General features: G+C 40.2%; 1 long non-coding RNA gene and 2 pseudogenes across 1 annotated transcript; 2 read left to right on the forward strand and 1 right to left on the reverse strand.

Moving 5' to 3' along the window:
- Positions 1–6,797: 6,797 nt before the first annotated feature.
- Positions 6,798–8,065, forward strand: LOC115745374 (annotated as a pseudogene).
- A 1,001-nt stretch (positions 8,066–9,066) lies between these two features.
- LOC125316401 lies at positions 9,067–10,031 on the reverse strand. The gene is made up of 3 exons (XR_007199626.1): positions 9,993–10,031; positions 9,305–9,376; positions 9,067–9,210 (listed from the first exon to the last, which is right to left on the reverse strand). It is a non-coding gene; the product is annotated as an uncharacterized LOC125316401 (long non-coding RNA).
- A 2,781-nt stretch (positions 10,032–12,812) lies between these two features.
- LOC125316274 lies at positions 12,813–17,886 on the forward strand (annotated as a pseudogene).
- Positions 17,887–18,019: the final 133 nt, after the last annotated feature.

The following is an 18,019-nucleotide window of genomic DNA, read 5'->3' on the forward strand; positions in this document are numbered from 1 at the left end:
TGACGTGTTTCCATTATTGGTGGTATTATTTATGGAAGTTTGTAATTTTAATTGACAATATTATTTTCCAATTAGATCAAGAGAATATCTACAATTGGATATTTCCTTCCAGGAGTAAGGTTTGCTGAATATTTGAATCAACTTTACTTATGAAAACTGAATATTTAGTTGTATGAACGATCGAATCTGAAGAGTTCGGACTCAACTCCAACGGCTACTACATCTTCCAAAATACGGTCTCGCTCAATCACGATTGAAAACGTTCAATCAATGAATGAAGAGCGATCCTTTGAAGACCTGTCCAACGGCTAGTTTGGAGGTAAAGGAGTATAAAAGGAAGATCCATGGTGACTAGCCGAGAGAGATTAGAACTTACAATTCCAAAGTGCTTGAATTGTTCGGATTTACATATTTGTTCTTGAGACCTATAAGCTGTATCTTTGAGAGGTTCTTGTAAGAGTGATTGAGAGTGATATCTCTTGTAACTCCATTGATTCATCTAGTGGAATCCAGCCAATCACCTGTCGGCGTGGGAGATTGGACATAGGCTTGCTAAGTCGAACCACTATAAGTTTTGTGCGCACTTTTCTATACTTTAAATCTCCTTTACTGCTTTTAAGATCTCCGCATGTGATATTCTGAACTCATTTTCCAAACTATATCTGTTTATGTCTTGAACTTGTTTATATTTCACAATAAAGTTTCAAAATGGCTCAAAATCACCTATTCACCCCCCTCTAGGTGATATTGTTAGAAACAACAATTGGTATCAGAGTAGGTTGCTCATTGTTTTGAAGTGTTTTACTTCAGAGTTAACGATCTACTATGTCTAGCAACAATTTCTTAGGAACAGGAGATTCACACTACGGTAACAAATCACCATACTTTGACGGAAAAGATTCAATATGTGGTGTAATAAAATGAAGTGGTTCTTCAAGACATCATACGATCTAATGTGAAATGTCGTTGTCAACGGAGTAGTTCCCGATGTTACAACAACTCTCTCTACTAGAAATAAGAATAATAACAATACCGATGCTGTAGCAATATTGTCAGACACCGAAAGAGCTAAAAGACAAGGACTCAATTTCAAGGCTATTCAAGTTGCGGAAGAAGAATCAGCAAAAACTATATGGAATAGACTTCATGTCACGTTTCAAGGAACCGGCAGAGTGAAGGAAACCATTCTTAGCATTTTGTTGAGTGATTATGAAGCATTCAAGATGAAGCCCAATGAGTCGATTGTTGACATGATTGATAGATTTCAAATACTAGCACGTGGTATTGCAAGGCAAGGTGCTCTCGTTCTTGAACCAATGCAAGTTAGAAAGATCCTTCGAGGACTTACAAATGACTGGAACTACGTCAAGCCTTCAATACAGGAGTGTCAAATAATCGGACCTCTGTTTGTTGATAAGCTTGTTGGAACTCTACAGTCATATGAGACAGACCGAGCAAACAAGACAAGAGACTCAAAAGGTAATAAATCAATTGCATTTAAATATAAAATTAACCATGAATTATCTAATTCAGATAATGAAGATGAAGATGATGAGGAGCTCACACTCATAGTAAAGAAATTCAAAAAAATGGCTCGAAGAGGTAGAAACTTTAGAGGGAAGAAATCATTCAAATAGAATGATCAAAGACAGTCAAGCAATAACAAACAAGAGAACAAAGATGTAATATGCTTTCAATGTAAGAATGTAGGACACATCAAACCCAATTGTTCACTTTTGAAGAAAGACTAGATCAAGTACGAGAAATACAAGAAGGCGTTGAAGGTAGAAACTCCGAATGATTCTGAAGATAGTAAGGATAACTATGCAAATATATGTCTCATGGTTAAGTCAGATTTAGAATTAGACTCAAGTTCATATTCAGATATTGAGGTATGTTCCTTTGAAATACCCAATGAAGTTACAGAGTACATTGATGAATTATGCAAAGATTACAAAAAAAAAAAAGGCCCTTAAAATGGTTTCAATTTTGAAAAAGGAAAATTCCTTTTTGAAACAACAAGATGCTTCTCAAAAAGACGAGATTGAATTTGCAGAGAGAATTTCATCGGATCAAGGAAAGTCATGATTTGATTTCAAAAGAGAATGATTCTTTGAAGATCAAAATTGAAAGTATTTCAAAAAGATTTTCACGGAGTTCAAAAACTTTGAAAAACATTATTTTCAAACAAGTTCCTTTCAACGAAAAATATGGTTTAGGTTTCAAAAAGGGAAGCAATTTCAAAAATAGATTTCCTGAAACAAATGACAGAATTCTATGAAGACCTTCCAGATTTGTGTATCAAGAACACTTTCATAAACAGTTTACAAAATCATATGTGCGAAAAGTTTGCATAAACTGTGGTAGCTTTGATCATATTAGAGATAATTGTATGAAAGTCCGGAGATATGTTAACAGAAAGTTATCAATTGCGACTAACTCGGATGGACCCAAGAAAATCTAGGTACCAAAGAAATAGTGGGTTACTTTCTATTTGCAGGTACCGAAGAAGAAAAAGGACAAATGGTTTGTGGATAGTGGATGCCCAAATCATATGACTGGTGATCCGAAAAGGTTTATTCAACTATCAGAATACAATGGTAGAAGTGTGTCCTTTGGAGAAAATAACAAAGGAAAAGTCATTGGCTAAGGAACTGTGAGGATTGAAAACTTAACGATAAATGGCATTTGTTTAGTCAAATGACTAAATTACAATCTTATCTCTTTAAGTCAACTCTGCGACTATGGTTATCATATTTATTTTCAAGATACAAATGCTCGGGTGTTAGTAAAGACAAGAAGCAGAGTTTTCTTGGTCGACGTCATGGAAATATCTATCTTCTTGATATTGATTTTGAAGAAATGAAGTACCTTATATCCATTGAAGATGAATCTAAATTATGACATAGAAAGCTAGGCCATATCAATATCAAGCACATATCAAAGCTATCCGTAAAAAACTTGGTTTGACGGTTACCACAAACGAAGTTTGAAAAATTAGAACTTTGTTCCGCTTGCACTCTCGGTAAACGTGCATTACGGATGCTCCATATGGATCTCTTCGGACCCAACAAAACCTTAAGTCTTAGAGGTAAGAAATAATGTCTCATGATTGTTGATGATTTCTCAATATTTACATGGGTTTTATTTCTTCCACACAAAAACGATGCTTTCTCATCTTTTTCAAAATTTACTAAGAAAGTTCAGAATAAGAAAGGATATGTTATTTCCTGCATAAAAACTAATCATGGGGGAGAATTTAAAAATAAAAAAATTTTCAAATTTTTGTGATGAGTCTGAAATTCAACATAATTTTTCTACTCCTTACACACCTCAACAAAATGGGGTGGTAGAAAGGAAAAATCGTTATTTATAAGAAATAGCTAGGACTCTTCTGATAGAAAGCAAAATTGCTTCACATTTCTAGGTAGAAGCAGTCTCTACAACTTACTACATTCTGAATCATATTTCCTTAAGACCAATTCCGGAGAAAACCCCATATGAGCTTTTCAAAGAAAGAAAACCCGATGTTGCATACTTTTGCGTGTTTGGGTGCAAATGTTTGATTTTAAAGAATGCTAACGATCGTATTGGCAAGTTTGATGAGAAATTAGATGAAGGAATATTTTTAGGATATTCAACATTGAGCAAAGCCTACTGAGTCTAAAACAAAAACTCTTGTGTGGTTGAAGAATCAATGAATGTCAAATTTGATGAGAATATTCAAAATAAGAACGATCAATTTGTACATACTCAAGTTTTCGCACTACCTCAGAGTTCAGAACCATTGAGAGAATCTACAAGCAATGAAACTCCTAAAGAGAATGATGTTTCTAAAGTAGTTCAGAATCAAGAGACAGATTATCAGATGACAGAAATAGCAAAAGAGATGCAGCATGAATCTGATGATCCGAGTGCTAGTCAAGAAGAAAGATTTAACAAAAACTGGAATCACCAATCCTGTCATCCAAAAGAGCTGATAATGGGAAGCTTGAATGACGAAATCAAAACCAGATCAAAGTTCAAGAAAGCAATGAGTAACATAGCACTTACCTATGAAGTTGAACCAAAAGGGATTGAAGAAGCACTTGCTAATGAAAACTGGATCAATGCAATGTAAGAGGAACTTCATCAATTCCAAATCAATGATGTCCGGGAATTGGTATCAAGACCAAATAATCGTCCAATAATAGGAACAAAATGGGTATTCGAAAACAAGCTGGATGGCAAAGGGAAAGTCATCGGGAACAAAACAAGACTAGCGGGTAAAGGCTATTCCCAAAAAGAAGGAATAGACTATGACGAAATCTACACACCAGTTGCCGGGTTAGAAGCCATAAGGCTATTTCTTGCTTACTCTTGTTACAATGATTTTAAACTTTTTCAAATGGACGTGAAGAGTGTGTTTCTAAATGGATAAATTAAAGAAGAAGTTTATGTTGAACAACCCCTTTGCTTCGAAGAACCTAGAGGAAAAGATCTCATCTATACGTTGAAGAAAGCCTTATACTGATTAAAGCAAGGACCACGTGCTTGGTATGAGAGGTTAAGTAGCTTTCTATCTGAATAAAAGTTTATTAAAGATAATGTTAACATTGCTCTATTCATTCAGAAGTAGGGTAAGGATATCCTCGTTGTTCAGATTTACGTAGATGACATTATTTTTGATGATATTGGTATTCCTATAAGCAAATATCTAGAGAAAATGAGACTGAAGGATTTTGCAACTATCAAAAGAACCATCTTTCCCGACATGGTGGCTTACTTTTATTCAACCTTAGCTTTCAATGATTTCAACTCTCTATTTTACAACATTGGAGATGACAGATATCACTTGCATATTGCTGAACCGACAAAATTGACGGATGTTGAAATAAGGGATTTTGTGCCCATCGATATACAACCCGAGGCTGCTTACGGTTTCTTAACTAGGAGGGAAAATTACTCTAGAGACTCTAAAGCTCATATTGTTTATAATGACTTCCTTTTGAAACACATTGTAATGCATAAGGTTGTAATCGAATGTCTGAGACCAAAGGCTTCATCAAAGACAGATATATCCAAGTATGAAGCCAAGTTGATATGAGGTCTACTAATTGGGTATGAATTTTCTCTAGCTCATACTGCTCTCTTGCATATGTATAGAACTATGCAGAAGTCGAAAGGTCAATTGCCATATGCAGGGTTAGTCTCTTGAATCCTGAGTTATCACAAAGTTGTTATACCAAATGAGTTGGTTCAAAATCAGAGTCAAAACATGATTACTGGAGAGACCATGATCCAAAAGATGGGATTCAAACTGATTGATAGAGGATGGTTAAACAAAAACAAAGAAGTTGTTCCGGTTGAACTAGAAGAAAAGAGTGTAGAGGCAGAAAGATCCGCCAAGAGAAGGAAGACTATTGCAAGGAGAGGTAAAGAAGTTGTTGAGTCCTCTGAGGAAGAGGGTCTAGAAGAAGGGAAAGTTGAGTCATAAGACTCTAAATCTGAAAGAACTCCCTTAGTTTCATCTATAGATATTCCCACTGTTCGTGCAGATGATGACAGTGATAAGGGAGAAGCAGATGTTACTAGAGATACTGAAGGAATACATGAGTAGGAAGATCCTAATGACAAAGAAGAGGACCTTCATAAGACTCGTGATGATGAGGAAAGCAAAGGATGTTACAGGTGAAGAGAAATCTGCAGAGAAAAGAGAAGATGAGTTCTATCATGAATAGCACGATGAATTATGGGTTGCTTAGAGGAATGAACTTGAGCATGCAACAACTGTCGATGAGCCAATCCCAAGTTCACAAGTTTCTAAAGATAACATGCAGGTTGATAAGGCAGAAGAGTTTCTAATTATTGATATGGAAGTTGCTGTTGTGATTCCTGTTCAATCATTACAAATTCAAAGAGAAAAGAAAGATGAATCTGTAGCCTCGACTGATGTTTAAAGGCTAGGTGAATCTTACTGCTGATCAAAGGAAGCAACCCAGTGAAGATGAAGTAAATGATTAGGGGTAGCAACCTTTGCTGAAGGAATTTGTTGCTAATGTTGGAGAAGGAACTCCAAAGGAGAAAGAAACTGTTACAGCTGAACCGAGAAAAGAATCTACAATGCAGCCCCTGCTTAGATTCAAGGGGAGGTCAATCTACAACAAGTTTTGGATTCTTCTGACAAAGGCAAGGCACCGACAGTTGACAAAGGTACAAGCACAACTCCCGCAAAGAAATTAACATCAGCAGAAACACTGAATGCTTTCATCAAGGAACTACTAGACACGAATCTTCACAGAGCATTATTCAGAAGGATTTGGAGAAACTCCAGACTAAAGTGCTGCATAGGATGGATGCGATTGAGAATATGGTTGAAAAGAAGATGAATCTTTTTTAGAAGATGCTCGATCAGTACTGTCGCCTCTTCTGTTCAGAAATATCAAATTTAGGAACTTGCACTTTAGTTCGTGGTGAGAGAATCCCTCGAGAGTTTCCCTAGCTGGAGGTTTTTAGAGACATTACCACTGCTTTTGCTGGCACTTCAAGAGGAAATCAGACCCAGCCTGCATATGGTCAACAGGAGGGTGATCAAGAGCCAAAGGATGTCCCGTCTTCGTCTACAAAACCACCTCCACCACCGTCTATTTGAATGTTTTAAACTAGCCTGTGTTTGATTTGTTTTTTGATCAACTCTATTATGGACTGTTTTGAAATCTTGCTATCACGTCCTTATTATGGCCTAGTAGTTCTGCTATTGAAGTTTGGTTTGTGTGCTGTATTATCTATCTTTTTCTTGCATAGCCACTTTTGGAGCCATGCAGAGAGGGATCTTCATGAGCTGTGCTGCCAGGAATTACGGCCCTTACTTAGGCTCCGTAGTGAACGGCGCTCCATGGATTCTCACCGTCGGGGCGAGCACCATCGATAGGAACATTCTCTCCCAGGTAAAACTCGGGAATGGACACGTATATGACGGTGAGGCCATATACCAACCTGTACTTCCATCCAAGTTCACTGCCACTTGTGTACCCGGCATCCTGTGTCCAGAGAAGCTTAGAAGGAATTGATCTGACAGGCATAATTGTCTTGTGTGAAGACCAATCGTCGGTCCTCTCTTGTGAACAAGTGGAAGAGGTGAAAAGAGCCGGTGGAGCTGCCATTATCCTGATTAACCAACAACAGAATGGATTGACTTTCGTGGCGGAGGTTGATGACCTCCCTGCATCTCATGTCAATTTCCTCGCTGGCACAAGGATCAAAGAATGTATCCGTGAGATCCCCAGTCCTACCGCGACTATCATCTTCAGAGGGACGGTGTATCAAAATCGGACCGCTCCCGTGCTTGCTGCCTTCTCTTCAAGAGGCCCAAGCTCTGCTTGCCCGGGAATTCTGAAGCCCGACATTACCGGTCCCGGTGTGAACATATTAGCAGCATGACCGTTAGGAAAGAGAGGTGTTACTTCAACATCATTTCTGGAACTTCCATGTCTTGCCCTCACCTCAGTGGCATTGCGGCTTTAACAAAAAGCATTCATCTGGACTGGTCTCCAGCAGCGATCTCAAATCCGCTATCATGACTTTGGCTAAGCATCTTAACATTGGCGGAAAGCCGATCCCGGATGAAACGCTTCAACCTGCAAAATTGTTTACCATCGGAGCCGGCCATGTTAATCCTATGAAGGCCATTGACCCTGGCTTAGTTTACGACATTTAGCCCTGCGATTACATTCGTTATCTTTGTGGTCTGGGGTACACTGACAAGCAGGTGACGCAAATTACCCGCGAACCAGTCAAATGCTCGAGATTGTCTAGGATTCCCGAGAGAGAACTGAACTGCCCCTCATTTTCGGTCATCCTCGGACAGCAGCCACAAACCTTTACCAGGACTGTGACTAATGTTGGCACAGACTACTCGCCTTATAATGTCTTTGTTGTTCACCCACAGGGCGTGCACGTCACTGTGACCCCTCCAACACTCAAATTCTCGAAAAGGAACCAGAGAGCAATATATTCAGTCAAATTCAGCCGAATCATAGAGCCAATTTCACTCACAATGACTCCAGTTTTGGCCAAGGGCATTTGAATTGGGCTTCCAAGAAGTACTCTGTTACGAGTCCAATTTCGTTTACGTTCAACTAAGAAGCAGTTGCAAGCAGAAATAAAATGGAATGTGACGGTAATGGATCTTATCACTCTGTCTTCTCCCTCGTACTTTGAGGAAGTTGATCATATTTTCCATGTATCTCGGACTGAATTGCTGAATAAACCATTGTTTATAAGGAAGCAGGGCTGACATGATGATGGCTTTATGAATTGATCGTTCCATTTTAACAAGTGATCAAATTCGTACAAATCACAATCCATACCATCCATTCTTCAAAAATCATTGATGTGCCAAAACTGTGAAGTACAAATGAATTGAAGTGTGTCTGGATAATTACCATACAATGACAGATCAAGCAGTCCAACATCAATGCCACGCATGAAGAACGATAAACTTGGTATTGAGTGCTAGACTAAATAGCCTCAGAAACTATAAGAGGTACGAGATTGACTACACGTTGAATTGAGAGAACAGATTGATTTAGGCGAAATCGCCAGCCCATATACATCCCTGCTTCATCGTTAGAGTGCCATTTAACTAAAGAGAGCAACAAATCTCCAGGCGCCGTGCCGTTAGACCTTTTCTTTCCCTCAAGGATCCATTGCCTTTGCTTGCATTCCCATTATCTATGCCAAGCCTAGTTTCTTTTTGGAATGGGTTTCCTGGTTTTCTTGGTACATTGAACTAATTAAAGCTTGCTTTCCTTTTTGTAATCGGGAGGGAGGGGGGTTTGAACCCCTGCCTTGGCAGAGTAGACTTGACTGAAGTTAGAGGAAATTCTGTGACTTGCTACCAAAATGCTTTCAGTTTGTAAGCAGGGCACTGATAGTATACGTAGCTGCACACGCATCATCTCCTCAGACTTGGTTGCTCCTACAGGGGAAGAAATAACTAGTGTACTCGCTAGTACTCATTTTCTAAATTCTAACCAGGTCATTGCGGCGGCGACACATGTTACCTTCATTGCATCTGTCTTCAAAGACTAATGCAACAAGATCTACTGTCAAGAAGTTAAATAACGTCCTTTAACAAACTGCAGTGCGGCCACATGCAGATTGTTTACCATCTCAAATAAAATAGCAAGCGCCTTGTCCTTTCCATCCAGGAAAGCAACTCCAGCACTCCTGAATTCAGAAAATGGATATAGAAATTGAAGTATGAGGATATATTTTTACTTAAGTTTACCCTCAAAAAAATTTCCAGCAGAATAATACATACCAAGGACTACTCTAATTTGAAGGTAATTCAGGCTTCTCCTGAGTATGGAGAAGAATCCTGCAGCTGCAGAACCTGAAAAGCTAGAAATATTCTATCAGATATTGTCTTCTTCACAAATGGAGGATGACAATGCAACAAGAATATGCACCCAAGCGATTTCATGCTCTAACTAGTTGTTCAATTAGGAACCATCCACCTCGACCCTCCTGCCCCCTGATACAAATTACAAGCCGCTTGACAATACTATGATCTTAGTCCTTCCTCATTGTCTCGACCTGCTCTTAATTAGGTGTCAACACTCACTACTTCCTCCTTCCCTCCCTCTCTATCCCACAACCCCTTGCGGTTCTGGCCTGTATCCGTGAATGCACACACTTGGTTATGCACCCAAGGGGTAGTGCTCCTTAATTTATGCTTACTACTTGCAGGTGCTCATGATCCATATCCAGGAACTCCACTAATTAGACCTCACCTCGTTGGATAGTTTTACACCATTGCTGTCAATTTATCTAGTTTGAAAAAAAGAAGGGCCACGATTTGATCATTATCCTGGAAACTGTCTCTTATAGGGTGAAACCATTCTAGGCCATATAGACTAACTTACAAATGAATGGCAATAATACACTCTAAATCACACTCAAATCCAATCCAAGAGTTAATCACATCAATGAGGAGCAAGTAGTTTTACCAGATTGAGTAGTTGGCTCTTGGAAAAGACCGTATACTGCATATCTTGCATAAGTTAACAGCCTTAGTCGTACTCTACACGGACTACTATAAAGAAGTTGGGAGGCAGAGCTTCCTTAAATGATGACACATCCTCCATTCGTAAGGATTTGAGATCTTTCTTTAACTTCCTTTTCTCCTCAACTGACACAGCCTCCCCAAGAGCTTCTTTACTGCCCATAGACCTTCAAAAATTAACTCAAATGGAAAAAACCAGAATTCTACACGATAATTTTGGGATTGGTGACCTTTCCAGATTTTATATTCTTGAGGTGGACCGCATATCGACGCGCATATAACCAAACATTAAAAGATTAGCATATGAAATCTAAAATACTCTAGCCCTCAGGGTATTCAAGCACTACGAGGACATCCCTAGGATTTTTCTCGTTTTTACAGTGCGCAAAGCCTTCTGCAGTTCCTTTACCAAAAAAAAAAAAAAAAGACTTCTGCAGTTCACGAGCACTGACAGCTTGCCCCCACAATTTGGGATTGTTAGATAGGAGAACCGTCACATGTTTACTACACAAGCAGTGTTAAAAACTCAAGTTCACTATTGGTAGACCATTCAAAGGTTTTTGCTCCTCTGTACTGTTATTATGCAACATATCAGCCAGTCCTACAAAATATCGGTAAAAAAGTTCCTCTGGGTATTTGCTATTAATTACCTACTAAGCCCTAGGCAAGTGTTGCTCAAAATAGCATAAGCTGACAATGGTCCATTCTAAATTGCTCATCCAGTTGTTTGTAAATCCCATGATCAAGAATAACTGTGTAGGAGAAAATACTTGAATGGCTTCATTATTGAAAGACTCACTGGCAAAAACTTCAATGGAATTGTACTAGGAGATAAATATATACTAGGCCTCACCTAAACAAAATCCAGATTTGCCCTCTGGAGAAGCCAATATATTTACTAGGGTGAGGATCTCCATGCCCGAACCCATGAACGAATATCATTTCAGCAAAGACTTCCCCCAGTGCTCCCGCAACCTTAAAGGTGTAACCAAGAAAGCTATCATAATCAAGAGAAAACCATCGGATTCACATTAAGAGAGGTGGTGTCAAGGGATTTACAGCTAATTTCATAAATGATGATTGTCTATTGCAAGCAAACTTAGAAATTAATATACAAGTGCAAGACTAGCAGATTGCAATAACAATTTCGAGTATGTTGATATTAATGGTTTAACTCGAGATAGTTTAAAAAAAAAAGTTAACTCACAATTGCTCTTATGTCTTTAGTTGAGAATGAGTAGTTTCCCTCAGTTGCATCTTAGTCACTACATTTCTAGAATGTTCTTTTTCATCGCAAATTTTCGTACTTAAAGTTCTTGTCCCTTTCTGTCCCTCCTTTGCATTAAATCCATCCTGCAGTTTTAAACTGCTAAAAGTAATAAAGGTCACACCTATATGTTATTGAAAAATTGAACCCTCAACACTACGCTTTCAGACCTGTTGAAATCTCAAACAAAATTGACATTATTCCTGGGTGTCCTCGACTTTAAGCATTTAGAGACAAATGCCAGTTAACATAGTTATAACTGGTTGCTGATGAGGGAAGACAAGAAACCTTTGTTGGATCTATTGCCATCTTCGCCAGATATTCTAAATCATCAACCTACGCATTCAGGAAACTTGTTGTTAACAACATACAAACATATAGCTACAGCATGTAAGACAAGGTGCTTGGACGAGGCAAGATTACACAGGTTGCTGTCCCTGACCAATCAAGGGGATTCAGTTTAGTACTGCAACTGCTATTTGCAGGGAGGACATAGGACCAAAGCACCAGGACAGGAACTGCTGCCTATTATCATACAATGAATTTTCTGGTGGCACAAATTTATCAGGTGCACGTCCATGTACCAGCATCCAAGAGACACAATGTTCAAATGACAGACAAGAGAGAGAACCATGACACGTATAAATTGCAATAAGAACTGGCGTATAATGCATGGTCATTATCACAAAAAGTTTTGGACATTAGGAGCGTGGCCCTCACTTGCCACGAGATGCAAAGCAGTGCTCTTATCATAGTCTTGCACATTAGGAGATATGCCTTTCCTAAGCATCTGGTTCAAGCCTTCTCTATCACCCCTTGAAGCAAAGCTCAGAAAGTTTCCAATATGTAGCATGTCATAGTCATCGGTAGATTCTTCACGCTGCAACTGAACCATCATCTTGATCTCGACAGAACTTTACAGCTTCCCTGTAAAGCCTTACCCAGTTTGCAAGAATCTAACTTCTGAGCACATCAGTGAAGCAGTTTGGCCTAGTAATAGTAGTCTGCTGAATGGACAACCATTACTTAAATGACAAAGCAGAAACCGGCGGTTAAACCTATGAAAGAAGTCTAGGCCTTAACGGCCAATTCCCTGGTTCATCTGTTTTCATTTGGTGCTAACTTTCCGATCTATTCATCTATTTTTCAGCTTTGTTGAGTAACTTTGAGTTCCCAAGATAAGAGAATGAGTGATGGTACTATTTGTAAGACTCTTGGGAGCTTTAAAGACCGTATTCATAGTCTAGTACTATCAGCCAAGAAAGTGTGAGTTGTGCTGAAGGATTGTTGGCTGGCCTAAGAAATTTACTGCTTCTGCTCGTTTTATTAAGCCAATTAACATGTAGTTTTTCACGGTTTTTTCATTCTTCATCCAACTTGGGCAATCAGCCTTGGTGACTTTGCAGCCCAAAATGCGCAGTTTGGCTTATAGATCATGGCAGACCTAATATAGCAGGTCCAGAGCAAAGTCCCCTTATGTAAGAGAGAGAGAGAGAGATGGCTGGTGTACCAACTCGTTCGCTTCTGGTGAACGGAGAAGATGGCTTGTAAAGTTACACCTGCAACTCCACATTTCTGGCATTGCATTCTGGCGAACATATTTCACCTGTAGCATTATTATGTGTTTCTTCTCCCTTATGGCGATGTTTTCCAGCTTTGTTTTTTCTGGATGATGTCCTCTATCCGGCTAATAATCATCTTATGTGTCTTCTTTATGTTCAATCATTAAAGTTCTCGACATCTTATCAAGAACTGCTGCTTTTTTATTAAAGTTTTTACTGACCAGGATTATGATCAAGAGTTAGAAATTTTTGCAGAAATGGGGAGTAGAAGCTGCCAAGGCCTTGATCAAAGAGTCCATCGCTGAGAAGCTCGATACCAACCGATTCGTTTCTCCTTTGGTGGCCTCGAACACATCCTGCATCGCAATTTAGGCTGCTTTGTCTGGCCCAACACCTTCTTTGCAGTCCAGAACATCACTGGATCCCTTGAACTCAAGTTCAGTTCCGAAGGCCACAGTTTTGAGGCCATCGAGTTCCAAGTGTTATTCAACGACTTCACATCCAACAACTTCAACACCCTCTTCAAATCGCTCCCTTCTGACTGGCACTACTTGGCGGGGGGCGTCCCCGGAGCATTTCACGGCCCCCGATTTCCCAAGGGTTTGATCCACGTGGTCCACTGCTCCTATGCCCTGTACTGGCTCTCAAAAGTGCCGAAGGAATTGGTGGACAGGGACTCGCCAGCATGGAACAGGCGAAGGATCAACTACGCATATGGCCCTCGAGATGTCCACGAGACGTGGAGCATTTCCTTTGAGCCAGAGAGCAAGAGCTCGCATACGGAGGGCTTATTGCCCTTGTCGTTCCGTGCCTCTTGAACAGGACAACCGCCCAGCAATGCACACTTGTATCAATGGGTGGAGTCCTAGGTTCCGTTCCTGCCTCGTCGACATGGCCATCAAGGTACAAAATTCCTAGATTCAATGGAATGTTACAAGTTCCTGTCCAATTAGTGTTCAATGATCAATCTTCCTGTTATCTTGGCTTTAGGGGTTGCTGAGCGAAAACGATGTGGACTCTTTCAACCTCCCCAGACACTACGCTAGTCAGCAAGAGCTGGAAACAGTCATAAAGAGAAACGGTTCGTTCAGCATTGAGACGATCAAGCTGCTTGATCGGTCCAAGATCGATGGAGGGATCGTCAGAGTACCGCTGTCCATGGTCGCCTCATACTTCAGGGTGCTCCTAGAGGGGCTTGTCAAGGACCATTTCAGAGCCGAGATAGTGGACGGGTTATTCAACCGGTTCAAGAAGGACATCGAAGAGTCCTCCATGCTGTTGGACCCCGGGTACAAGCCATCTGGCGAACTGTTCATCCTCCTCAAGTGCAAGGTCGCTCGATTCCGGAGTGTATTGTGTTTGATTTGAATTACGGTCGTTTGGCGGACTTCTAGGGACGGCCTTGGCTCTTTGCTAAAAGCAATTCATGAAGATTTAATACCGTCTAGGGACGGGAATCTAGATTTTGTGCGAGTCCGTCGCTACAACTTTTAGCCATGCTGCTTTGACTTCTCGGATAAACATGTGGTAAACCCATCAACTTAACTTATAAGATCTCCCTGTCGAGTTTGATGGTGCTCTCCCTTTTCTTTTCTTTTTTCGCAACTTCCCATCCTCTGTCCCAGCGATCTCCGAAGAATGGAGAGCATGCCGTCGTGGACCATTGCTTGTTGAAAACATCAAACAAGAGGGCTTGGGGGTTCGATCACGGAAATTAGAGTTAGGGCTCGTACATTTTAAATTGAAGAGAGAGGCCTGCCATCGGTGGAGGTCAGGGATAGGGGTCCTACTTTTTAAAATGGAAGATTTCAAAATAAAAAAAATAAAATAAAAAAATAAAAACAAGCATGACCTATAATATAGATCATCGAGCCAACTTCTTGGCTATAAACATGCTTTCCTTTAACAAGCATGGACTCACCCAATATCTAAATTTTTCATCCATGTGTACAGTGCTCCTAGGCCGAGACAAGTTGGTAGGATCCCTTTTTTTCACGTCCCATGCTTCTTTGGCATGGCAACACAGCGGCTACAAAGGGATGAGGAGGGATGTGGTTTCTTTCGGTTTTGACATAGTCGAAGGCCTACAAGACCGGCCATTGGCTAAGTGGTAGAGGGCTTCCCTTACAATCACGTCGGTTGTGCTCGACCTGTGAGTGCTCTCAGCCGCAATAGATAGTTTCAACTCAAAAAAAAAAAAAAAAACATAGATAGTTTAATGTGCTGTTCCCGAGTTTGTGCTCTTCATTAACATTGGTCAGAAAGTTGAGTACGTTGAGGCCATCTCTAGATATATTCTAACATGTGGATGCAACCGAAGTTCCCTATCCGCCTCGACAGTCATCAAAGTTGCATGAAAGAGAGGGTTGCCTTTCATTAGGACATGCCATTACAGATTCGACAGTAACCTGGCTCTGGAAATCCACCCGGCAACGCTGGTTTGAAAGCGCCCTCACTCCAGGAAATCAGATCATGTTCGTTTCTGCACCGAATTTTTTTTAGTCATTGCTGCAGTAACTTCATATAGTTTGGAGGTTCTGCCAATGTGTTTGATGAGGTTCTGCCAAGCCTTCTTGACAAACTCAATGTTCTTTTCTTAACAATTCGAGTCGGGCAATCCTCAGATAGAGGTCGGCCTGGATCGTTGTCTGTTATTTCCCATGTGGGTATAAAGCATGCTAAGTTGTAAGTTAGAGAAAACATTGATTGCAGCGAGAAATTAATCTCGATTGGCTTGCAATTCGATCCGCAGTTGAATTGCAAGGAAACCCGAGCCATACTAATTGGAACTCTAATTTTGACTCTTGCCAACAAATTCGCGGGTGATGCGAAAAGGGAAATTAATTTCCCACAATACCATTTTTCCTTATTGAAGCTGAAGTCTTCATCGACGGGGGAGAACTGGTAGTTTTTTGCATATAAATGTCTGGTGTGCACAGTTGATTGAGTTTAATATGAGGAAAAACTTGCAAGAGACACAGAGAGCATTGAGAGCTTATACTGCCGGTCACCCAAGAGAGCTGAGAGTGAGAAAACTCGTTTCTTGTGAATTTGGATTTAACCCAGGATTGGAATACTGTGGCCGAACGATTGTAATTTCATCTTTGCCGAACATAGGAGAACTATTTCGTCGATCTCTCCTTGCAAAGTAGGCACACCGCCAAGATTTGCTGTATTCAGGTTCTATTTCTGCAATTACATTTTAACCAAGTCATTTTGTTTGTTCACGATTCCACATTAGAATGACAGAAAAGGAGGTTTCGCTTGCTATATCCACCATCTACATGTTAGCCGTGTATTGGCAAATTCGGCAGATTTGAGGAAACTTCTTCAAGTGCTTGGATCACAGCTGTGAAGGTAGGCCTCTGATTTGGATCCTCACAAAGCTAAATGATCTTCCTGCTTCAAAATTCCTTTTTGGCAGAGGTGGATTTGCAAATCCACATTCTGCTATCTGGATGGCTGGTGTATATTTAATGCTACTGATGCAATTTCTTGAAAACAAGGTGGCTGTGGATCTCACACGATCTGACAGGAGGTTGGTGGCTCGCCTTCAGAGGTACGTGGAACTTGAAAGAAATAAAAGAAGTGGCTTGGGGAATAACAAGCTTATTTGGACACTCTGCAACAAGTAAAGCTTTTCCTATAATCTCATTATGTGGCTATTGATAATCCTCTAACGGAACTTGCAGCCAGTTTCCTTATCAAGCTATTGGCAGTCCAATGGATCTACAGCTTGATCTGCACCTGACGATAGAGCAGCAATTGTCGAAAAACTGCTTGATGTCTCGGACCAAAGAGTGATTGTTATGTAGAGGATGGCTGAGGATGATAATTGCATGTGCTATTTGTTCTCAGCAACTGCCACGTCATTCTCCAACGTTTCTCTTGTGTATCAACCATAAATTTCTTTGTTCAAACTGTTGGCTTTTCACTAGATAGCTTTTACGTGTTAATGTTCAGAAAAATTGAAGCATGATATTCAAATGTTGGGGTTGCATGTTCTACTATTTTGAAAAAGGTGTACAACCTCGGTTAGTTGTGAGATAAAAGATGATGATGATGTTCCATGTAGTTGTTCCATCGACAACCAAGCCTTATCCCACTCAGTGGGCTTCATTCAGTTCTCTTAAAAAACAATTTGTTGTTTCATCTAGTTTTTTTCAGCTCCCATCAGAAATTACCCACATGAAGTAGTATATTGTGTTCAGGAATGATCTCGGTGATTCTGTTGGTCCTTTCAGGAGCTTGAGAAATTGCAGCTTGCAAGGAACAATTCCTGATCTGAGCAATATACCTGGTCTTGATCTTTATTTCCGAACTCTTGGAAGGCAACATTGTGAGATTCCGGACAGTACAAGTAAGCATGATCAGCAACTAGCCTTTTATACAAATTCAGGGTTCAGAGAGGCAACAACGACCCTTTTCATGAAGTTCGGTGAATTCTTAAAAGAGGCCATTTGCAATGTCCCCCCAGGAAAAATTTACAGATATTATAGGTTTGGTGCACTTCAACGTCGAGACTGAGGTTTATCGCCTCCTCTCACTAGCGGTGTCATAGACCTCATTCCTCAACAGGTCCGAGTTTTTCATTCCACATCACAGTGATGTCAAATACATATTGTAAGCAGCATTGGACCTGTTTGCTCAGATGGTGCTGCCTACATCAAGGCTTCCCACAACTGTGAGTTTTGCAGGTAACCCAAAAGTCTTAAATCTCTCTCTAGAGGGGCTCGGATAATTTGAGAAACAGATGGTAAGCGAACTGATAAATTGAACCATTGCTTCTTGACAAGGAGCAGCACAAGATATGTCCATTTGTAGCTACATGAACAGCTATCACTCCAGAGTTCGTTTCAGTAGAAAATCCAGGATCTGCGGGTTGATATTTTTGGTCAGTCAGCTCAAGTATCTACTATTTCTGCTATAGTATGTCATTCATGCTGTTGAATCAGCAGCATTTCTCTGCTAAGGCATTCTTCACTGATGTAGCGAGCTCAAATTCATAGCCGCTACTGCATAATCATCCTCAATAATTAGTCCTGTCAACATGCCTATCCCCATCAATCATTGTATGCATGAAATCTCCATGGTTGGCTAAGGAAATAAAACATATGCATCTGTCGCTGCTCTGTTTCACTA

This window comes from Rhodamnia argentea, chromosome 8, assembly GCF_020921035.1.
Source record: "Rhodamnia argentea isolate NSW1041297 chromosome 8, ASM2092103v1, whole genome shotgun sequence".
In the NCBI taxonomy this organism is placed as follows: domain Eukaryota; kingdom Viridiplantae; phylum Streptophyta; class Magnoliopsida; order Myrtales; family Myrtaceae; genus Rhodamnia; species Rhodamnia argentea.